Here is a 25159-nt window from a genome sequence, read left to right on the forward strand (position 1 = left end):
TTAGTAATTAAGTATGCTAAAAATAAAGAAAAAACATGATTTTTCATTTATTTATTCTCTTTAATAATGAATTCCAGCCTCATAAACTACCACTGTATAAAACAACATCATTTTATTACTACAGTCCACGACCCAATTATCTATCATCTTATGAAATTCGACAATAATTGATAAGTACCTAATAAATCAAAGCATGATAATGCATAATATATTATATCTGTCTCAGAACCGACGGCCGATGGGGTAGATGTGAGAGATCTGGAGACCGTGTACCGGTAAGCGCAGTGAGGGACGACCTCCAGCCCGCTGGACCGATGACCTGAAGAAGGTGGAGCGGATGGATGAGGAAGGCGGAGGACCGTGTGTGGTGGCGCGCTCTTGGAAAGGCCTATGTCCAGCAATGGATGCATACAGACTGATGGAATTGAATGGAATGGAATAATCAAAGAGTACTATGCATTACACCTGTTTTTGCGCACACACTAATGCAGCATATATTACCCGCGCATTATGGAGATTAGTCGTCATGGCCGAAATTCGGTCAGGAGGCCTTATTATAATTACATATTATCATTTTATCATTACAAAAACAAAACCCCACGATGGGGCTGGTGTGTCCATGTCGGACAAAACTCCCATAAAAATTAAGGAAAAAAACAAAATCATAAAAAGGGGAAAATTCATTATCATTTCAATATTTCCAACAAAATGTTTAAGTGGCTCAATTATAATTATCATTTTATCGTTGCAAAAACAAAATCCTACGATGGGGCTGGCTGATCGTTTTAGACAAAAGCCCCATAAAAATTAAGGGGAAAAAACAAAATCCATATATAGGGGAAAATTCATCAACATTTCAATATTTCTAACCAACAATAATATGTATGTTTAACTGGCTCAATGTTTGAAGCTTCGCTAAAATGTAAACTATAAATGTTTTCATATAAATGGCGGCCGTTCAACAAATATCCAGGCAATTAAGCCTAATGACGGCCAAACGTGTCGGCTCGTACTGAATAGCGTCATGTGGGAACTGTAACAAGATAACATCCACCTTTATGACGGAGCTAACTACCACCACCGATAGGTGATAAGTGATAACATTCATGTGACGGACTTTAGTCAAAGGATCTAAGTAATAAGTCTAGTCCTTCTCAAGTAAATAGGTCTAAGATTAAACATTATTATGCTTACTTTTGACACATACCTAGGAAGAAAGTCAAAATTTAAGAAAAGGTATAGCGCAGATTAGGTTAGATAGCGTCAAAAAGTGTCTGTGAAAATATCAGCTCAACCACGATTTGGTTTATATTTTACCTTGGAGCCGTGAGGTCTGAGGGCTCGAGCTCTTTTTGAGGTTTTTTTTTCGAAAAAGATTATGGAGTCAGCCGGGAACCGAAGAACTTGCAGCTACCTTAGGCAAAGAATTAGTTTGGCCATCCAAAGGAGTAATGCTGACAGCAATTTGGGTACAATGCCGTGCTGCGGTGATCTCGATGAGGTTTTAGATTTAATTTAATTTATTTATTTTATAATTTTTTTTTTAGTTTTAATTTAGATTTAAGTTTATTTTATAGAATTGTCAGTTGTTATTAATTCTAATTTGAATAAAGTAACTTTTACAATGCAATGGTTTGCGTTTACCTTTTCCGGCTCTTACGTCTCTAGCGGATCGTGCACAGAAATCAATTATTGGGATTTCTGTGGTCTCATGGTATGCGATCACCTTTTGGCGTGGTTTGAAAGGAATATACATAGATACACTGTACCTATAAAAAATACACTCCTATACTCCTTTAGTTTTACTAACCCCCGACCCAAAAAGAGGGGTGTTATAAGTTTGACGTGTGTATCTGTGTATCTGTCTGTGGCATCGTAGCTCCTAAACTAATGAACCAATTTAATTTTTTTTTGTTTGAAAGGTGGCTTGATCGAGAGTGTTCTTAGCTTAGCTTATCCAAGAAAATCGGTTCAGCCGTTTGAAAGTTACCTTCACTTGTCGGGGGTGTTATCAATTTTTAATTTACACTTGTATAGCAGTAGCTATACAATACGAATAGATGACTTTTTCCAAATCCAAATTGTGCATAATTCCCCAAACAGTTCGATTAGTCAGCAGATATCGCCGGATCTATCGATTTTCCCTTTACTTGTGCTATAAGATATTGCTACCTGCCTTTCATGATTAGGTCGATGGGAACCAAGCACCCTATAGGTTTTGATTCCCTTGTCTTGACAGATAGGTACAACCGACAGACAGACAGATTACACAGTGGTCATATCCGGGTTCCTTCTTTAACCGACTTCCAAAAAAGGAGGAGGTTCTCAATTCGTCGGAATCTTTTTTTTTTTTTTTTAATTTTTTATGTATGTTCCCCGATTACTCAAAGACCCCTGGACCGATTTGGAAATTTTTTTTTTGTTTGAAAGGGTATACTGTGCAAGTGGTCCCATATAAATTTGGTGAAGATCTGATGAATATCTTTGGAGATGGAGAGCAGAACTCCTCAATGGATAAGAGCAAATTGCTCGCGATCAGTGTAATAGCTTAGTAAACAGTAGGGTTTTAACTGGGCATAGCATATTATAGTACAGTGGGGCCACTAAAAATTAAACCGACTTCAAAAACCACAAACACTAAAAAGTAAAAAGTAATTTTTGTTTAGCTACACGTGCAATGTACCTAGGTATCAAGTCGGGCGAGCTTCAATCTTGGATTTCTAATTTTGTTTTTATATGCTCGCTCGACTTCATACCTAGGTACATTATCTCTGGAGATATGGTACCCCAAAAATGCCGTAGATGCCATACCTTTTGTTTTGCATGAGTACGCGTGCAATTTTTATTTAAAATATCGCTAGTATAATCGCCAGTTTAATATTTTAAGCTGCCATAAAGCTGTGGATATTTTGGCACGAATTCGTATAAAGTGTAATTTTCCTCTGAATGGCGTTAGCTCGAATTGCCAAAAATAAAACAAGCCGACCTATTTCGGTACCTAAATGTTTCCTCAAAAATTGTATGTTGCTTTTTCGTTGTATTTTTCTAAACGCAATTTCTGAAACGATATTCTCTAAACTCTAAATAATCTGTAAATGATATTCCGTACAGTCTAAAGCATGTATTTCCGCGAAAGGAGCAAGAAACATATGTACCTACTGCATTATTTTTTGCACACGTCTACAATTAGGTCACTAATAACAAGTGTAAATTAAAATTTATAACACCCCTGACAAGTGAAGGTTACAAGTAACTAGAAAAGAGCTGATAACTTTCAAACGGCTGAACCGATTTTCTTAGATTATAGCTAAGAACACTCTCGATCAAGCCACCTTTTAAACAACAGACAGATACACAGATACACGGAGACACACGTCAAACTTATAACACCCCTCTTTTTGGGTCGGGGGTTAAAAACTACTAAGTCATATTTTGTTCCAACATAATAATACAGGTATTCAATAACATAAGTTTAGGTACCTACCTAAGTAATAAGGTACGTAACCTGAGTTCGTCATATAAATTAGGTCAAAATAGCTAAGTCAAATTTAATTTTAGAATGTTCTGTACAAATTAATTCATGCCAGTGTTAGAGAACATTGTACGGTATAATACTAAGATAATTTGCTAAGCAATTTTGAACTTAATTTTAAGTTAGGTAGAGTTTAAATTGCGTTTAACATTCAAGGTTATTGTTAGAAGACAAGAACGAACTACTACATTTACTCGTACTAGGATCATTTTAATCACGGACATTCATTATGTAAAAATGTCGGGAAAGTATTGTCTTTAGTTCTTTTGATTCCTTAAAAGTTTTTAAAAAATATTCTCATTCTCTGGGAGCTTTTAATCACTTAAGTTGTCACATAGCCTGAGTGTTTTAATAGTTACCTACTTGAGTATATTATACATACCTAATAAGTGTAAGTATGGGGAACCGATGGATCTAAGTAGCTCAAGACCGTGGCGTGTGGAAGTCTTCCGTTTTTAGGGTTCCGTACTTCAAAAGGAAAAATGGAACCCTTATAGGATCACTTTGTTGTCTGTCTGTCGGTCTGTCTGTCTCTCTGTCTGTCCGTCTGTCCGTCTGTCCGCCTCTCGTGTCTGTCAAGAAAACCTATAGGGTAGTCACTAGTCCCCGTTGACGTAGAATCATAAAATTTGGCAGGTAGGTAAGTCTTATAGCATAAGTAAAGGGAAAAATCCGAAAATCGTGAATTTGTGGTTACATCACAAATAAAATAATTAAAATGTGTTTCAATTTTCAATGTACGATAGGTACTTTGAAAATTTAATTATTTTAACTATGACATTTTAACTATACCAAGTGGGGTATCATATGAAAGGGTTTCACTTGTACACAGATTTTTATTTATTTTTATGCATAGTAATAGTTTATTGTGATTCACAATAGTGAAGCGGATTGGCAGACTTCATACACCTTTGAGAACATTATGGAGAACTCTCAGGCATACAAGTTTTCTCAGTACGTTTTCCTAAGTGATATTATTTAATAAAATTCACCTAACTCCGAAAAGTTAGAGGTGCCAGGATCAAACCTGCAACCTCCCGAAAAGATGGCCATGGTGTTAACCACTAGGCTATGTCGGTCATTTTGGTACAGATATTCGGCGAAATGATTTCGAAATGCTTATACGAAATTTAACAAAGCTGTGCCATAGCAACAAATAGCAAATAGAGCCCCTTTCCACGAAATTTAATAAAAGACCGAAGGGACTGGGAATTCCTTCCTGTTGATTACAACGATATCGTTTGCGTTTCACTCCGGAAAATCTGAGTTCCTTGACCCGGGATGTCTAACCTCGAATTTGATAAGATCCTTTCCACAAGGCGACTTTTTCACGGGCAATTTAAGCTCAAGTAAAACGAGCTTTTTACAAGAGAAATGAAAAGTTATTTCTCTTGGGCTTTAGTTAGGTAATTACCAATTTAATTCTTTTTATTTGGATACAAGTCAGCCCTTGGCTGCAATCTCACCTGGTGATAAGTGATTGAGGATGCAGTCTAAGATGGAAGCGGGCTAACCTGGAAGAGGTATAGCAGTTTTTATTAAACCCATAGCCCCGGCATCGCACCGGAACGCTCAATCGCTTGGCGGTACGACTTCGTCGGTAGGCTGGTATCAAGCCACGGCCGAAGTCTCCCACCAGACTAAAATACTCTAAGGCCCGGTTGCCACATAAATCGAGGGGAGATGATAAATGTGTTGAGTTGACCTATCAGATTATCATCTTTTTTCTAGTTAAATGTGTGTAAACGTAAAACTCTTTGATTTTCCGGGATAAAAAGTAGCTTATTTCACTCTCCAGGTATATCCATACAAAAAATCAAGTCGATACGTTGCTCTGTTGCGACGTGATTGAAGGAAAAATCAATAAACCAACAAACTAAGAAACAAACCCACTTTCGCATTTTTATGGGTAGTGATAGAATCTTACCCTAAATGTAAAGTAGGTCATGCATGCAGACATGTGAAATAGGTACGTAACCTATGGGAAAAGACCACTTTTTGAACCTTTGGACACTTACTAATGGTTTCCTTAAAGCGTAAAATCCGACACTCAAAGGATTCAGTGCGGGAGATATGCATTTTACGCTCGAGTCTTGAGAGACACGACAGACAGACAACGAAGGGATAACGATAAGAGTTCCTTTTGCTTTAGAGGTACAGAACCCTAAAAATCGGAAACCTGTTAAGTCGAAGAAGAAATATAATATACTAGCCGATGCCCGCTACATCGCCCACGTGGATTTAGGTTTTTCGAAATCCCGTGGGAACTCTTTGATTTTCCGGGATAAAAAGTAGCCTATATGCTAATCCAGGATATTATCTATCTCCATTCCAAATTTCAGCCAAAGCCATCTAGTAGTTTTTGCGTGAAGGAGTAACAAACTAACAAACACACACACACACAAACTCTCGCCTTTATAATATTAGTGTGATCCTTAAACTAAATGTAAAGGTACCTACGTAACCTATGGGAAAGACCGCTCTCTAAACCTTCGGACACTTACTAACGGAAAATCCGGCACTCGAAGGGTTCAGTGAGGGAGATATAATATGCATTTTACGCTCGAGTGAATTAGATCGGACCTCTAGTGTCAAAGAGGTCTTTTTCTTAAAATGAGTTAGGTATGAATATGAACGATCAGTAAAATTTACTATTAGACATATAAAATGATAATTTTATAATATTTGATTATTGATTTATTGGTTTTATCAATAAATAAACTTGTGCGAACCAGTTCGAATTGGCAGACAGGCTTTCATACCTAGTGCCACTTAATTAATCGTGTTCCTAACAGAAGCATCTTTATTTTCCAATTAAAAGCAACGTCCCAAATTAATCTCCGTTCATTTATTCCGAGGAAAACTCTATTTTCTATTTTCCGGAACGTGTTTCTAAATGCAAACTTAATTAGGTTAACATTTCAGCTTACATTTTTGTTGCTCAGATTTTCACATAATTTCTTGTTCACAAGAATTTTCAATGAACATACTATGGCATCAAGTTTGATAAGTGAAAATTCTTGTGAAAGCAATAAATACTTAGGTATAATATGTTATACGATGTCAAAGCGCTGCTAGAATAAGCCCATTTTTAGGGTTCCGTACTTGAAGGACGCCAACGAGACCCCTACCCTAAGCCCCCGCTGTCGGTCCGTCCGTCTGTCTGTCAGCGGACTGTATCTCGTGAACCGTAATAGGTAGAGAGTTGAAATTTACACGCAATTGTGTATTTTTATTTCCGCTATAACAACAGATAATAAAAATTTCATAATGGCCGCCATGAAAATTAAAAAAAAATAAAGTTTTATTTCTTGTTCGAAGGCACAACCGTTGACAATCCGAAGCCAGGCGTGGCAGACTATGGCCAAATCTTTCTCATTCAAAGAGGAGACCTGTACTCAGTAGTGAGCCGCCAATGGGTTGACGAAGATGATGATGAAGTATGACTCAGTTTAAACTTCGGACTATTATAAAAGCAAACGTTGCCATATTTTTTGATCAAAAAGTACGAAAAGCCTATTTGTTCGAGAGAATCTACGGACTGAAAGCAAAAAAGTCCTCAACATTCATACAGCGTATCGCGCCAATAAATTCCCTCTGAGCACATCCCGTCCACTTTCCACGGGAAGTAAAAGCCGTAAGTTGAATTTTCATAAAAAGATTTTTGGTTGCCCTAGTCAGAGTATACATTTTTCGAAAACTTTGATCGAGATCGATCAGATTTTACACGAAAAAAGTATACTTAAGTATTAGGACAAAATTTTAGGTGGAAAAAATTTATTTGGAAAAAGGTTTTAGAATTTATAGATAGGTCGGTCTAATTATAATGCAATGTCCATCCGTCTACTTCGATTTTCATTTTGACAAAACTAACAATATTATAGTGTCAAAACTGCAGACGCAGCGTTTAACTTTACTGGATGCAATGCTCGGACAGAAACCGTCGGAAAAACAATAAAACGTTTTTTTGAGACTATCAGTCATAATATTCTTAGACTGTTTTTTTAGTTTCAATATTATAACTTCGAATAACTTGTTTTAAACGTCCTTCATTAAGTACTTCTAAGTTTATCAATTTTTATATCTCAAATTTCCTTCTAGGGCTGACACTAGCATGGGGCAACTCGTCATCGAATTTCGTATTTGTTATAAAAACTTGTACTACAGGTACAGACTAGAGGTGTTTTTGTGATGTATTTTTCAAAGTCCCCAATGGCTTTTCTTGTTTAAAATTTTTCCCTTTTTGCTTTCGAGTCGTCGAGGTGGATTTGGGGTAAGAAGAATTATGACATTGCGGTACATTTTTCAAACGTTATCGTAAAACAGGTCGTTTATGAAAACTAACCGTTCGTCTTGCGACTTTTGTATGGAGATTATTATTTTCCCATATTTCCCATATTAGCACCAATTATATTATAAGCACCAATTTCAATTTAAAACCAGTAGGTACAAAAAAGCTGAGTTTAGGTAGTTATCAAAAGACTCTATTACACTCCACTCTGTCGGTTAGCGCTGGCCTTTAGAGTAGGTGTCAATCTTTGTTCCCATTGAGATGTCACATAAATTGTACCGACACTTTTAGAGGTGTGCGAGCAGGAAGGTGTCTTTCTAGTTTCCGTAACTGGTGATTTAGGGGTTTGTTGTCTAATAAACCTATGGAAAGTATTTTAGACTTCCATTTATGTAGGTATTTCATTAATATACCTACCAAGAGATATCCATACTAATATTATAAATGTGAAAGTGTGTCTGTCTGTCTGTCTGCTACTTTTTCATGGCCCAACAGTTTAACCGATTTTGACGAAATTTGGTATCGAGCTAGTTCGCGTCCCGAAAATTTACTAGGCAACTTTTTATCCCGGCAAAGCGAAGAGCTCCCAAGGGACTTTAAGACCCCTAAATCCACGCGGACGAAGTCGCGGGCATCATCTAGAACCTAATAACTCGTCGCTGACGTTACCAGTTGTTTTTGTTTCAGGTTTAAAAGACTAATTGTCAGGTGCGCATTTTTTGTGTTTTGGATATATTAAAAGCCTAGTAAAGTGTGAGAGGCAAAAATAAAATTATAATATATAAAAAACCTATAAATAAAACAAACAGTTTCTTTTTTGAAAGTTGTGCCACACTACACCAGTTAAATACCTGAGGTTATGGTTATCCTGGCGCCTTTAATACTTGAGCACTAAAGCTAAGAGACCTTAGTACCTCGCAGACCTATATAGGTTCTCGTAATAACATAGTTCACTATTGTACGCGTGCGAGGTATATTTTTCATGCACCCTTCAATGGGTTGTCGGCGTCACACCACAGGACGCCATTAGTCTTCGTCGCAACAAGCCACCGAGGTCGACACGGAAAATTACTTTCAGTGAACACACGGACCATGATTTTATAGAATTTACGATAGGCTCACATGACAAAACATTGTTTCTGTAACTTGGATTTTTTCACGATTGCTCAATAAAAAGAAGTGTAATGTTTTTTAATTTATAACACCCCCAACAAATGAAGGTTACAGTAAGAACTAGAAAAGAGCTGATAACTTTCAAACGGCTGAACCGATTTTTTTGGATTATAGCTAAGAACACTCTCGATCAAGCCACCTTTCAAACAAAAAAAACTAAATTAAAATCGGTTCATTAGTTTAGGAGCTACGATGCCACAGACAGATACACAGATACACACGTCAAACTTATAACACCCCTCTTTTTGGGTCGGGAGTTAAAAAATTGCCCTATTTTCAGATGCTTTTTAGGGTTCCGTACCCGAAAAATGCCAACGGGAAGGGTTCAAGAGTTTGGGCGTGGATTAGTCAGTCAGTCAGTGAGTGAGTCACGACTTTTCTTTTTACATAATGTTTAAATGTAAACCTTTTTATTATTTACTGCGGTCAGTAACACAAACCATTAAAGGTTTTCAATAACAATTTCGGATTAGAATAAATTAAATGAATTAGCAGGGAAACTTTCAAGTCGTGGGGTATTCTTAATTGGGTAAAAGGATACGCAGGGTAAGGCTAATTTGCAACAATAACACTTACCTGGGAATTGTATTAAGTTTACGCTTGGGCTTTGCACACGTTTGATATCTGATTCGAATCCTATCCAAATCCAAGAAAAAGGTGTAGAAAACTTGGATTGAACCCGGATGTCACTTTTAGAGTTCCGTATACCCGCAGTACATCCGTCTGTCCGTTCGTCTGTCTGTCTATCAAAGTCAAAGTCATTTATTCAAATTGAGAATTATTGTACACTTTCTGATTGTCAAACAATGATGTAGTGGTGATACCTAATTAATTACGTTAACTAAAAACTAGAGCTACGAGGGTTCCAAACGCGCCAAGTCTGAGAAGAGCCAAGAGAAACAACAAACTCAACCGGATATTCCGTCGGTCTGTCCTCCATGTGTCCGTCCGTTTGTCTGTCCGTCCGTTAAGTCTGTCTATCAGCGGGTACATCATGAACCGTAATAGGTAGAGAGTTGGAATTTGTCTCAGAATGTGTATAGCCGCTATACAACCAATAATAAAACTTTCAAAATGGCCGCTATGAAAATTCAAAAAAATTAAAAGTGTTTTTTTTTTCTTGCACGTTTTCTTTGTTACAGAACCCTTTTTTTTGGCTGGTTTATTGCATCAGGTGAGACTTGAGAGCAAGCCTGATTAGAAAAGGACCAATCCGAACCCAGATATCGCTTTTAAAGTAGGTATATACCCGAAGGATGCCAACGGGACTCTATTATTATAAGCTTACGCAGTCGGTCCGTCTGTCCGTCCATCTGTCTGTTCGTTTGTCTATCAGTGGGTATCTCATGAACCGTAATAGAAAGAGTAACCGTAAGGTAGAGAGTTAAAATGGCCGCGATGGAAATTTAAGAAAATCTAAAAATGTTATTTTTTCATATACGAAGGTACGGAACCCTTTTTTGGCTGGTTTATATGATCAGGTGAGACTTAAGAGCAAGCCTGACAAGAAAAGGACCAACACAATCGAAGACAGCAAAGACAATGTTTGTGAGAAAACACACCGTGTTAAAGCACTCGCGTCGAGAACGTCTCAAGGGAGATTTATCTCAAGTACGCCGAGAAATAGGAAATTGTTGATTTAGCTAATACAACGCTGGGGTAGATTGGGAACCCAGAATAAACGAGATTGAAGTTCGGTGCAGCTAAGCCTTTGAAGCGGATCTTTTTTATTGCAAGATAGGGTTGCGCTTGCCGGAAATCTCGCTCAATAAAAAGAAAGAAATAAAGAAAAACGTTTATTTTTAAGAGGTATGCCCACAAATCACCAGTTATGCTTAACCAGTTTTATCTAACGGATACATTTTGTCTGCCATAACGTCAAATTTATTTGGTAGATAAAGTTTATCTGGAAGATGTGAAACAGGCCAGAAATGAAGCTACTTAGTCATAATAATTATATAGCAGGCTAGCTCAAATTAAATGAGTATGACAGAGTCTTTAAATAAAAGTAAGAAAATCATACTTTTCCGGTAGTCGGATAAAACCTGCTCGTAATACCGATTTCCTCAGGAAATAATGGCCTTAAAACGCAAGCCTGTTTACGTGATGAAAAAAATATTAGGATGGTCGTAAAAACTGTCGAACTTTACTCCAATCTCCTCGCATTATGTATTAAAGAGCCGTAAAAACATTCCGGTTGGTTCACCTTGCAAGCTGAAATGGGGTAATGACGATCAAACATTCATTTCGAATCAAAAGTTCAGCGGTATCTATGGACTAAGAGCCAATGCGTACCAGGCCTTCGTTATTTTAGAAAACCTGAAAGTTTCGCTGCGTATTGTTTGTTCCCAACACAGGGAGGAACGATCAGCGACTATGAAGATTGGATCATGGTGGATGGCTATTGAAGATAACAGGTAATAAAGGTAGGTAATCTTACATCAAAGTATAGTCAATTTTTTTTTAATTTCTTTGGTATTAGAAACCACATCATGCATTGCAAGACACTTAGTACCGTGGCAACCCCCAGCCTTAAACTTTTAAACTTTAAGGGCATCTGGCAGGGGGTTGCCAGTTGCCACGACACTAAGGCTTCATTCGCACGAGAGCTTTTTAACGTCCGTTAAAAAAGCGTTCAAATAGAACAAATTTCCAAGTATCTGTTCACACGTCAACGCTTATTTAGCGCGCACTGTATTTTCAGCGCAACGCCGGGTTTTAACGCAACGCTTTTTTAAGGCTCGTGCGAATTAGGGCTAAGTGTAATGTCGTCATTATAAATGTGAAAGTGTGTAGGTTTATTGGTTTGTCTTTCAATTACGCTGCAATAGAGCAACGAATCGAGAGATTTTCACATGGATACAGGTAGTTAAAGACCTGGAAATTGACTTTTTATTTCGAAAAATCAAAGAGTTCCCCCGGGATTTTCAAAGACACGCGGACAAAGTAGCGTGTATCAGCTAGTGGAGCAGAAAGAAAATTGTACAACTATTTTTTTTCAACTTGTCTTGTTTCAACTTTAAAATGTATCTTATTTTAAGATTCCGAAATTCATAGTTTACAATAAACTTATTTCCGAAATCATTTATTTTTATTGAGTTTCGCTCAGTGATCATATTTCGCTAGACGTAAGGTTATCTTCCTGAATGTATTGGTTTTTATTTTTCATTAAATTATTGGGTTTTATGAAGGGCACTTGTAATATATTTTAGGCCTTTTTTATGTTCATCTGAAAGCGTAAAACCGTGGCGGGCCAAGTAATAGGCTACGTGGTGGAAATTTGAATCTCGCGGAGTTTTGGGAAAGAATTTTTTGCCTGAAAATTCATTACTATGTTAATATCTATCCCAACTTGTATGGGAAAAGAATAGCCCCGCTAGCTGAAAATTCAAAAAGTTCAGAGGCCCTAGCAGCTGAAACGCGATATGAACCTCTTACAACTCTTATCAACTGAGATACCTATCCATACTTATTATTATAAATGCGAAAGTGTGTCTGTCTGTCTGTCTGCTACCTTTTTACGGCCCAACAGTTTAACCGATTCTGACGAAATTTGGTACAGGGTTAGCTTATATACCGGGGACGGGCATAGGCTACTTTTTATCCCGGAAAATCAAATAGCTCCCACTGGATCTTTAAAAACCTGAATCCACGCGGACGAAGTCGCGGGCATCCTCTAGTTATAAATAAATCTCTTATAACTATTATCAATATTAATCTTTGTACCTTTGAAAACAAAAATTACAAATATTGTGTTTCATTGGTTAATATTCAAATGAGGACCAAAATACGTTTGTATGTAAAGCGCCAGAGACCGCAGGAGGTTAGGTACTTCCTTCTCTTAATTTTATTAATATATACCTACTTCTTTTTCCGGAAATTACTCACTTCATTTGATGCCAAACGTAACGTAACGTAAAATAAGGAATATCAAACATTTTCCTTATTTTATTTTCTTTTCATTTCCGTCATGTTGAATGTGATATATTGATGTATGACATCGTATACAGTGTAGTTTGTAGAATACACGGTTCATGGATTATGTATTGGACGCGACGACAAAATCAATAAGATTTTATTTATCGATAGTCGACAGATGAATGTACATACAAATACACATTCCTTTGTAAAAACTTTCTAGGTCCTTTTCTCCGGAAGTTCAAATTAGCTAGATCAACCACTTTAATTATCCATAAGTATGTACCACTTCGCACTTAACTATTTTCACCTTGAGTTTCTGAAGAGAACTAACGATCACATTAAAGTTCGCAGCAAAACTTAGGTTGGCGCAGAGAGGTGCCATATATATTACTAGAGACACCAATGCACTGCATTCTGGCCTCAGAGGAGATTTATACAGCGCACTTTGACTTTTCTCAGAATTAAGATTGAGTTAAAACGAGACAGATTTATGTGACAGATATACATCTGTCTCATTATAACTCTGTCCTAAGTCTAAGCAAGGTCAGAATGCGTTCAATAGATGTCACCCTCAGTCTCACTGGTGTACTATGGAACACAAAAACTAAAGCACAACATCGCTTCTTGGTGCGCAGTAAAATGGCCCTATTTAGTAGATAGTAAAAATTTGTTTATAAATCTTGGAGCCGTGTAACTTTAAAATTAACCACTTTTACAGATATCTAGAAAGCCTGACACCATTTGTTTTAACTGTCCTCTTTCATCATTGTATCATTGAGTTTGGTTGGTTAACATTCAAATGAGAACCAAATAGTCAAGATTTGGCCTTATTTAAAGGACCATTCAGACGACATAATATTGTGTCGTGTTCAATCGTAAGGTTGAATATAACACATGTCGTCTGAATGGTAACCTAAAGAAGGTCCTATCTTGACTATGAATTTCAGTGTTAATGTGAGCAACAGAAGTCAAATTGTTGTCAGTCAACGGACTGATTAAATGAAAATACGACTATCTTTACCATAACGCTTACTGATGTTCCACTGGTCTTCTGCACGGCGAAACATCACGCTCCTTTTACACTCAACTCAATGGGTCGTTGTTTGGAAAAGTTTCATATGCGAACTGAGTGTAGATAGTATGAGATTTAACACCATAACATTGATAGAATTCGAGCGTCGAACCACAATAGCGCCAGAGTAAAACAGACCTTAAGCTCATCGATGTAAAGTCAAAAATTCAGCACCACCAATTTGAATTTCCACTCCGCTTTCCGTTAACGCTAAGGCTGAGATCTATAGAGCGCACTTTGACTTTGCTCAGACTTAAGACACTGTTAAAACGAGACAGCGCTATACCGCTGGCATAAATCTGTCTCGTTTTAACTGGAACTTAAGTCTAAGCAAAGTTAAAGTGCGGTCTATAGATTTCAAGCTTATAGCCCTGCATCCATCCATACAGATGTATCAACGAACTCGAACTTTAAAATAAGGTTGTTAAGGTCTATTCTCTTTGACGCTCGGATTCTTTCAGCGTTGATGAGATGTAAAATCTACTAAGGCTGCAGAGTTTGTGAGCGTTTAGGTGTGCATAAATATTTGAAGAGCCTCGCTGTAAATTTACCTAGTTACCTACTAGTTAGGAGGTAGCTAGGTAGTGAGGAGGCTGTACGAAGTTTTATAACATTAATTTGGCACCTAGCCCAATGACGTCATAAGATACTACGCCTCTCATAAAATACTTAGTTTTCCCAGGTCGCCTGAAAATTCAGTCGGCCTATATTGGGTTCCTAGTTTATCAATTTTTAATAATGAGGTGCAATAGGTACTTAGTTTTACAGTTATGGCGTTTTAAGAAATTAAATGAAGGAAAACATATGAGGAAATCTGCATGCCATGCCTGAGTTTGCCATAATGATTTCAAAGGCGTGTGAAGTCTGCCATTGTACCAGATGTGGCGAACTAAGGCTTAGATCCTTTTCATTCTGAGAGGAAACCGTGCTCAGTAGTTCACCGGCAATGGGTTGATAATGATGATGATACTGCTCTTAAATTTTTCCATTTGTAGCCATTCATTTACTTCTAAAACCTTTTAAACATTCTTTAATGAACATGTTTTCACAAGTCCAAACAAGTCTTTCACTCTACACGTCTCGTGTTCAAATTACTTTTGTTCGTCGCCCACAAAATGGGAGTGTGTCGGAACTTTGCTGATATCAATCTAACTTTTAAATGGTGCGAACGTCTTATTGCGTCACACATTATTTGTTCTGGGATTTATCTTCACTTTGACTAAGAGAGAATGGCAGATTTTGCGTGTATAATTACGCGTTTGCGTAACGCACTTTGCGTTGGGGAATTATTTTATACTGGACTAACTTACGCATGTCATCTACATGGACTACACCAAACCTTTATTTTATCGCCTTAGGAGTGGGATTTTCAAAAATCCTTTCTTAGCAGGGGTCTGCGTCATAATAAGCTATCTGCCAGACCAATTCGTCCAGTTTCAGCTGTGCGTTGATTGATCAGTCAGTCACTCACCATTTTTTTTATATATGAAGCCCGGACTTTGTAGGTTTTTAAAATTCCGTGGATTGGGCTGTGAATTGCTGGGCGGGCGGGCGGACGGATCGGGCAAACGGACGTACGGAGAACGGATAGACAAACGGATGGACACACACACATTTTTGCTATAGTCATAGGCCCATAGTTAGCGACCTGTCTCTGATCCATAATTATTGATTATCCATACTTCCATACTAATCCATACTAATGCTAATATTATAAATGCGAAAGTGTGTCTGTCTGTCTGTCTGTCTGCTACGTTTTCACGGCCCAACCGCTGAACCGATTTTAATGAAATTTGGTACAGACTTGGAATACATTCCGGGGAAGGACATAGGCTACTTTTTATCCTGGAAAATCAAAGAGTTCCCATGGGATCTAATCCACGCGGGCGAAGCCGCGGGCATTCCCTAGTATGTATTATAAATGCGAAAGTGTATCTGTCTGTCTGTCTATCTATCTATCTGTGTGTCTGTCTGTCTGTCTGTCTGCTACCATTTCACTGCCCAACAGTGTAACGGATTCTGACGAAATTTGGTACAGGGTTAGCATATATCCTGGGGACGGACATAGGCTACTTTTTATCCCGGAAAATCAAACAGTTCCCGCGGGAATCCTAAAGACCCATCCACTTAACCGATTTGTATGAAAGGTACCGAAGTAGCTTGCGTCCCTGTAATCGAAATAGTCCCTGTAATTTTTATACCGGGAAATCAAAGAGTTCCCACGGGATCGATAAAAATCTAAATCCACGCAGATGCAGTCGCAAGCATCCTCTAGTGTGGTATAATATTGCATTTTTATTATAGTAGTATGGATTGAGACGGCCTTTTTAATATCGTCGATGATTACAATCACCAATTACAAACCAACAATAGTGAATCTGAACGGGCATCTTCTAGGTAAACGCGTCCCATCACCCACAATGATCACTTTCTCTCAGGTGTGATTGTGGTACTTGATATGCCATAATATATTTAAAACAAGTGTAAATTAAAAATTTATAACACCCCCGACAAGTGAAGGTTACAGTAACTAGAAAAGAGCTGATAACTTTCAAACGGCTGAACCGATTTTCTTGGATTATAGCTAAGAACACTCTCAATCAAACCACCTTTCAAACAAATCACACTAATATTATAAAGGCGAAAGTTTGTATGTGTGTGTGTGTGTGTGTGTGTGTGTGTATGTTTGTTACTCCTTCACGCAAAAACTACTGAACGGATTTGGCTGAAATTCGGAATGGAGATAGATAATATCCTGGATTAGCACATAGGCCACTTTTTATCCCGGAAAACCAAAGAATTCCCACGGGATTTCGAAAAACCTAAATCCACGCGGACGAAGTCGCGGGCGTCAGCTAGTAAAAAAATAATAAGAATAGAATAGGTAAATAACATACGAGTAGTAAGTATTGTACAAGCAAATAAGTTGCTCAGTTCACAAGATTCGCTCTCGAATAAACCAAAGATACACAAAGAGGAAATTGATAAAAAGGGTCAATATACAAGTCTTGTTGCCCGCCCGAGGAGTGAAATACTAAGCTGCGTGTACATGGAACGTGAAACACCATAAATTCATGTATTTTACTAACCAAACAAACCCGACCCAAAAAGAGGGGTGTTATAAGTTTGACGTGTGTATCTTTGTATCTGTCTGTGGCATCGCAGCTCCTAAACTAATGAACCGATTTTAATTTAGGTTTTTTCGTTTGAAAGGTGGCTTGATCGAGAATATTCTTAGCTATAATCCAAGAAAATCGGTTCAGCCGTTTGAAAGTTATCAGCTCTTTACTAGTTACTGTAACCTTCACGTGTCGGGGGTGTTATAAATTTTTAATTTACACTTGTGATATCTTTAATTCCCGTATTCTCCATCTTTTGCGCGATAGTATAATCTATCTCAAATTGGGAATAATTGGGATTTTCTACTGGACTCTCAATCGAAAAAGAAACCATCATGTGTACCTAACCTAACAAACTAGATAACCCGTTTTGTGAATAGTGTACTACATATACCTACTCTTGGGATACACGGTTCTGATCTTGTTAAACTTGGTTTACCTCCCTTGGGGCAGAAGACAAATTTCCGAATAATAAGACAATTTTTCCGAACGTAATGTATGAGTCTTTATACGAAAAGAATGATTGTAGTACGAGAGAAGGTGTAAATATACTTCGAGTCGAGTTTTCAATTGAATATATTTGACATTTTGACAGTTTTAAAATCCTTCTGTGTAAGTACTACCAGAAAAATATATTATACAGTACAAGAATGTATAATCTTTACTTTTAATTTATTTGAAGACTCTCATATTTCTTTGTAATCAATAAGTCTTCTGTAACTAACGGCTGATAATACTCAATCTATAATAATAAAATATTACTCAGTCTATTGACTGAGTACATAAATATGTACTCAGTCAATAGGTGACTTAGCAAATTTGTTTTGTCAAAATTGGCTACACAGCTTTTAACAAATAACAATGACAGATAAGAAAGATAATTGATTTTTAAATTCAGCCATAAAGTGGAGCCGACTACGATGCACTGGTGTCTGGTACTAATTAAAACATATAAGACAATCTAAGATGAAAGCGAGCTAACTTGGAAAGCGTGTGATCACTCTTTTTATAGCCAACGACCTCTTTGTGCAAAGCACTACGTGACTTTTGATCGTTCCGAACAAAAATCGTATTCTATGAAGCTGTCAAAATAGGATGGACACTGTAGAGGCACTAGCGAATAAGCATTTTCGAGCTACGCCGTGTGAAGCGTAGCGAGATTAGTCAGTTGCTTGTAGCTCGCGGTATTGCATGGTAGCTTCCAAAATTGTTACTTAAAAATATTGAATAATAATATATATTTTTTAGTGTTCATTTCTTTTGTTTTTCTTACTACCCTGGTAGAGAACACGGCGCTATATATCCAGCAACATCCGTCGTATATTAAATATCTGTACGAGTCTGCAAAACGAGTTAAAGCCCGCATTTTTTAAAATTCTGATGACCCGTCTAACACGTAGTCGATAGAGGTCGATACTCATCGCTTTGTATCTACGTGGCAGCGGCCCCAAAACGCTAAATCACTTAGCGTTGGTTTTTTGTAATGACGGTTATTTTTAACCACCGACTCAAAAAGAGGGGTGTTATAAGTTTGATGTGTGTATCTGTGTCTGTCTGTGGCATCGTAGCTCCTAAACTAATGAACTAAAAATTTTTTTTTTTTTTTGTTTGAAAGGTGGCTTGATCGAGAGTGTTCTTAGCTATAATCCAAGAAAATCGGCTTAGCCGTTTGAAAGTTATCAACTCTTTTCTAGTTACCTTCACTTATCGGGGGTGTTATAAATTTTTTATTTACAGTTGTGTATAATTGCCACCGCCTCTTTGACTATAATTTATTTGTTAGTAGATTCTTTCCGGAAGTGTTAGCGAAAGTTTGGGATGTGGAATCGTCACGTTTAGGAAAATGCATGAGTGTTTCAGCGTAAAGTTAAAATGTATTCAAGAAAATTACACTTTTGTTAAGAGCTTGACTTTACTTTGTATACTTACTTACTTCTTGTGTGAAAGTTGTACAACTTTATGCGATATGTTTTTGAGGTGGATCTGTTAGTTTCGAAGTATTTAGGGCTATACATATAGGTCAGGGCTGTAGTTAGTTGTATCAGTTACATAAATATTATGGAAAATATGGCAATAAAATTATTATTATAACATTTAAAGTTGTTTATTATGGTGACGGAGAGTAGGTAAGGTCGATTTTCCTGATATTTTTGGTTGAAAATTCGTTTCAGGTAAATTTTTTTTTTTTGGAAAATATTTAATAAATTTGAAAAACTCCTATTATGTTTATACTATGTAGTTAGTAGTGAAAAGTGTTAATATTTTTTAAATTACTATAAAATTTAGCTGCTCCTGAAAAATTTTTGACAGAATATACCAATAACCCATTCCGATCCATGACTCGAACCTGGGACTTCGTGAATATCCACACCGAGGCAGTCATCGTAGCTTTTTATATGTACCTATAGTTGTCATTCTAATAAAGATGTCCTCAAGAAGATTATGCTCATAGACCATTCTAGACACTTCAAACTTTCCAATATTTTATACATCGATGTTAGCGATTAACAAAACCTGTCAATAACAGTCTAGACATTGTTCTAAGAAAATATTAATAACAGTCATGTTTCTTTAAAACATATAATAAGCCTAATGAGTAATGACCCTTCAGCCATAGTGTAAGATTGATTAATCGCTTTAAACATACCTAGTTCAAATAGTTATCATAATCTTTTTATTCGCTGGGGAACAGACATTACGCAACCTATACAGAGTATAAAGAACGCTAGTAAAAACGAAGATGGCATAGTAGTGATGATTACTGATAAGATGTCACAAAAAAACAAACGCAAAAACAAATAATAAATAATCTTTAATTTACAAAAAATAATGTATTTTTAAAAGTTCTTAATGTACAGCAAATAATACATCTGACTGAGGTTAGAGGTCAACGAACGTTGCGTAGTTAGGTGTCGCGGAGACTCCCCCGGATCATTGACCATAACTTTTGTATGCTATACATTGCGGGTTCGAAAAAGATTAATCACTAAAACTACAAGTATAAATGGTTATGGGTTCTATTTAGGCATTATAATGATAGCGGTAAGTTTTTGCTAGCATTCTAATTATAACCTGTATATCGCTCATTAAAAAGATATAAACTCAATTAGTAACTATAATATCATAAATGCGAAAGTATATTTGTTTGATGGTTCGTCCTTCAATCACGCCACAACAAGGCAACGGATGAACGTGATTTTTTGCATAAATTGGCAAATTGATCACTTTATCAGTTTACCCAGTACATTTGGCTCTTATAGGCCAAATTATATTAGATAAAAGTAATCGCGTCAATCTACGGCTTCTATGGGTAGACTATACAAACAGAAATGTAATCTATATTCTGAATATCACTGTTGTTCTATGGTGGATTCTCATTAGAAAGCAACATATTCAAGGTTATGGCCAGAGTTGTTGTAGTAAGCATCAAATATTAACAAAGTTGGAACTGCTCTAGCGCTCAGCTTCGTATTAACTTCACGGAACATTATGCTGAGCACATCGAGTTGAATACCTCTAGAGCATCAGACATACCTACCCCTGGCGCGGCTGTGTATAGTGCCAAGGAAGTGCCTCCAACCAATGAGTCTTCCAACCAGTGATCTTCTCAGACTTGGGCGCGCTTGGAACCCTCGTAGCTTTAGTTTTAAGTTCGTAATTAATTATCACTATTATATCGTACAGATATAACAATTCCGACCATCAAAAGGAGTACAATAGTACCTACTTTAAATAACTGATTTTGACTTTGACTTTACAGCCATAAGCTTGTAACATTATATGATCATTTTTAACATATACTTACTTAGGTGCATTATATGATTCCAACCACCACTCATAAGTGCAAAAACGTGTTTGTTTGTTGGTTTGTCCTTCAATTACGCCACAACGGAGCAACAGATTGGCGTAATTTTTTCATGAATAAAGTTAAAGATCCACAGACCCGGAAAACCAGAGTTCCCACGGGATTTTAAAACCCTGAATTCACGCGGATAAAGTCGCGGGTACGGGGCATCAGCTAGTTAGTTACACATAGTGACAGGTGAAGATGGTGAAGAAAGATCTAGAAAACTTACCTACATAATACCTTATCACTCGATTTGAAGGTGAGCTCCTAAGTTATAGACGGGTAGCACGCAGTGAACGTATTTCTCTCTCTTTTAATTTTTTTGTCAGGCGGCGTCCTGCAACTCATTTGATGTCGTGTATTATGACCATTTTGCGAGACATTGTATGTTCTAATAATATGACATCTCTCTGGCTGAGCATGTATAATGTATATACATATATAGGTAATATGTATGTATAGCTAAAGGAAGCGGTTTTAAACTACAGGGTAGAATTGGGAAGAGTCAGGATGACTTTCAGTTTCAAAATGGTTTCAAACATTTATCCATTAATCATTTTATATGTTCAGTACTAGATGCTTATGTAAAGCCACATTTTGGCTTTTTGTTAGCCTTAGCATACTATGTTAGGAGTATAATAGTTAGTTAGTTTTGCTTATTACTCTAACGTAATAGGTGATAATATGGCTCTTCTCTACCTGCCTCCTACAAGGGGTTCCTTTTTTCTCTGGAGAGTGGAACCCTAAAAACAATCTTATATTTTATATCCTGCTCTCAAATTATCAACAAAGTGCGAAAAGAAAGTGACAGACTTTTTAATACCCAACAGAAAGTTGGTGAACAAATTAATTGCTTAGGTGGTCCGTAGGAACTTCCAACTACTTAGTTTAGTTTGCTCGCGACCATTTTTCCGCCAACTTGAATAAAGTTCTTAGAATTTCTTATTAAGGGATCTACTGAGAAGTTTTCAAGAGTTTTTGTATTATGTATTTCGGTATAATGCCAACTTAATATGCCTTTTTATATCAAGTAGAGAGGGTTCCTTAGGGTAAATACCTACTTATAAGTTATAAGTAAGTAAAAAATTATAATTGAGAGATTTAGCACGTTTGTCTGTAATTGATAAGTATCCTTCACCGTAAGCAAGTGATAGAGGGGTCTCTCCGTCACTCGCTCCATACAAACGTAGTTCGTCTCTCATTGGAATACTAACCAATCATGCTCAATGGAATTTTGCAGAAACGTTCCGGGAACTAATATCTATGTCTGTGGTTTTCCAGATTTCCGTTAAAAAATTTGTTTTCAAAATTACGCGGTCTTAAAAATTCACATACAAATCTTTGAGCCCCTGTAATTTTAAAACTACATATTTTTAGGAAAATCTAAAACACCACAGACACAGATATTAGTTTCTAGAATATGTCTGCAAAATTTCATGGACTTTGGTTGCTTAGTATTCAAATGAAAGGAACTACGATTGTATGAAGCGAGTGACGGAGAGAGCCCTGTTAAAATTACAGTAAAAATAAAACCAACCATAGTTTTTTGCAAAGTTAGTTTTGCGGTGCGTTAACAAAATGTGATTGTTACCGATTTACTTCTGTAGTACGGAACCTGACTAGCACTTGGCCGGTTTTGTTAAGTTAACTTGTACTTATTCACGTCTCACACGGGGCAAGTATGTAGGTATTTTTTTGTAAGGAGTGGCGTACACAAGGCCTTTTTGTTTCTGCCCCCAGGCTTGAGAAAAGAAACAAAGCTAAACTAATTGAGGGCACCCAATTTGGTTCGCGGGAATAACTTTTTAGGGTTCCGTACCCGATAGGGCCAACGGGACCCTATTACTAAACCTCCGCTGTCCATCCGTCTGTCTATCAGAGGGATGTATCTCATGAACCGTAATGTGGTAATAGGTAAAGAATTAGAATTCTCACGGAGTGCCGCTATAACGAAAATAATAAACAGATATATTTTTTAATTTACATGGCAGCCATTTTGAAATTCTTACTATTATTGTTATTTGAACGGCAATAGAAATATTTCCATTCTCTATCTTTTACGACATACAACCTGCTGACAGACAAACAGACAGACGGACAGAAGGCTTAGTAGTTAATAGGGTCCCGTTGGCACCATTCGGGCACAAAACCCTAAAAAGCAAGTCGGTGAATTTCAAAATGGCTTCCATGCAAATTGTTTTTTTAAGTACCACATAGCTATATATATCACTTTATATCGTGTATGGAACCTTTCCCATGGGAATCCGACTCTCACTTGGCCGGTTTTTTATTCAGAATATTTTCCGTATATTTCTCGACGGCCACAGGCTCGACTCTAATTGGGAAAGTTTGGAATTTTACAATCTGTATCTCACTCATTAGTTGCTGGTCTAATTATCTCTTTCGTTCTCAGTAGTTACCCAGGGTCCAAGTCTCTCTTTCCCATTATCATTAAAAAAAAAAGCAAACGAGCAGGCGGTTCATCTGATGTTACCTAAGTGATTACCGCCGCTTAAAACATTTGCAGCACCAGAGGAACCGCCAATGTGTTGCCGGCCTGTCGCCCCATGCCATGCCATGAATAGCCCCATGTTGTAATCTAGAGGGAACACTGCCGAAGGGAGTTGGTTCCACAGTTTGGATGTGCGTGAAAAAAAGGATCTGACACAATGCTTTAATGCTCAAGTATTAGAGGCGCCGGAATAACCTAACCCGTAGGAATAACTGGAAAGTAATGTGTGGCACAGCTTTTAAAAAAACGTTTTTTCTTTCTTTCCTTCTTTCACAACAGGCGGTCGAAGGGCACCAGGTACCAGGTGCTGAGAAAAAGGATCAATTATTATTCTTATTTCTAAATTAATATCCAGTTAAGTTTTTAACCGAAGCCTGATTGTCATTAAGAGCCATGCTAGCCTAGTGGTTAGTACGACCGCCTTTTATTCTGGAGGTCGGGTGTTTAACCTCTAAAAAACATGAAAGGTCTATCTGTCTGTCCATCTATCACAGCCAATTATCTCCGAATTCTCTCCAAGCAAGATTAACCATCACTTGTCTGGTTATTTCTCCAAATTATTTTCTGTCTAAAATTGTTTTCAGTCATATTGATTCATATTTCATATTTCTCAACAAATTTAGATCAAAGACCCGAAAACCATGTTATTGAAATATTATAAAAGTAATAAAGCTGATTTCAAACTACGGAATATAATATAACATATAAATATCATTAATATTATATTACGTTTCCGTAGTTTGAAAGCAACTTAAATCTCTTAATATCTTTCAAGCTATGGGGTCACCAGAAATCGCATAAATTTTCAATTAGAACCGGTGTTTTTAATACAGTTGTATTTTGTAATCGCTGAAAGCAAGGCGATAATGTTTATCGTTTATTTAATCGGAAACCATAAACGAGAGCTCGTTTCGTTCCGTTTCATTTGACTTTGTTTTAACAACCACGTTTCGAATCATTAAATCGAAACAAAAGCCTGAAATCACCTGAAATATGGCTGTTTATAATTTTCATTTTAATTCGTGGTTTCGTTTGCCTGAAATTAATTTTCATCAGCATCAGTTTTTCCCTCCACTTTTAATTTGGGTACCTTCAAGTCAACAGTGAATACTTAGGCATCTAAAAAGCAAGCGCGCTTCATCTTAAGCTGAATCATTACTTGCTAGCAAGTCTGATTGCAGCCAAGCGCTAGTCTATAAAAATAAAAAATAAAAAAACCGGCCAAGTGCGAGCCAGACTCGCGCACTGAGGGTTCCGTACTCGGGTATTTTTTCCAACATTTTTCACGATTCAAAAACTATTATTTACAAAAATAAATAAAAATCTGTTTTAGAATGTTCAGGTAAAGCCCTTTCATATGATACCCCACTTGGTATAGTTATCTTACTTTGAAAATTGAATACATTACATATTTTAATTTTTTTTTAAATGAGGTGACCACAAATTCGCGGTTTTCAGATTTATTCCTGTACTTGTGCTATAAGATCTACCTACCTGCCTTTCATGATTCTAGGTCAACGGGAAGTACCCTATAGATTTCTTGACAGACACGACAGACAGACAGACAGACAGACAGTCACTCTCCAAATCTTTAACTATATCCATATAAAAATCACATTGATCTGATTTTCCAAGATTCCATGCGGATGAAGTCCCGGGAAGCAACTAGTTAGATACTATAAGAATGTAACA

The 25159-nt window shown here is 37.0% G+C and overlaps 1 long non-coding RNA gene across 1 annotated transcript; it reads left to right on the forward strand.

The window, feature by feature from the left end:
* The first annotated feature begins 7519 nt into the window (after positions 1-7519).
* On the forward strand, positions 7520-22095 carry LOC123874265. Its single transcript, XR_006797877.1, has 3 exons — positions 7520-7530; positions 13344-13502; positions 22084-22095. It is a non-coding gene; the product is annotated as an uncharacterized LOC123874265 (long non-coding RNA).
* The last annotated feature ends 3064 nt before the right edge of the window (positions 22096-25159 follow it).

This window comes from Maniola jurtina, chromosome 18, assembly GCF_905333055.1.
Source record: "Maniola jurtina chromosome 18, ilManJurt1.1, whole genome shotgun sequence".
NCBI classification, from domain to species: domain Eukaryota; kingdom Metazoa; phylum Arthropoda; class Insecta; order Lepidoptera; family Nymphalidae; genus Maniola; species Maniola jurtina.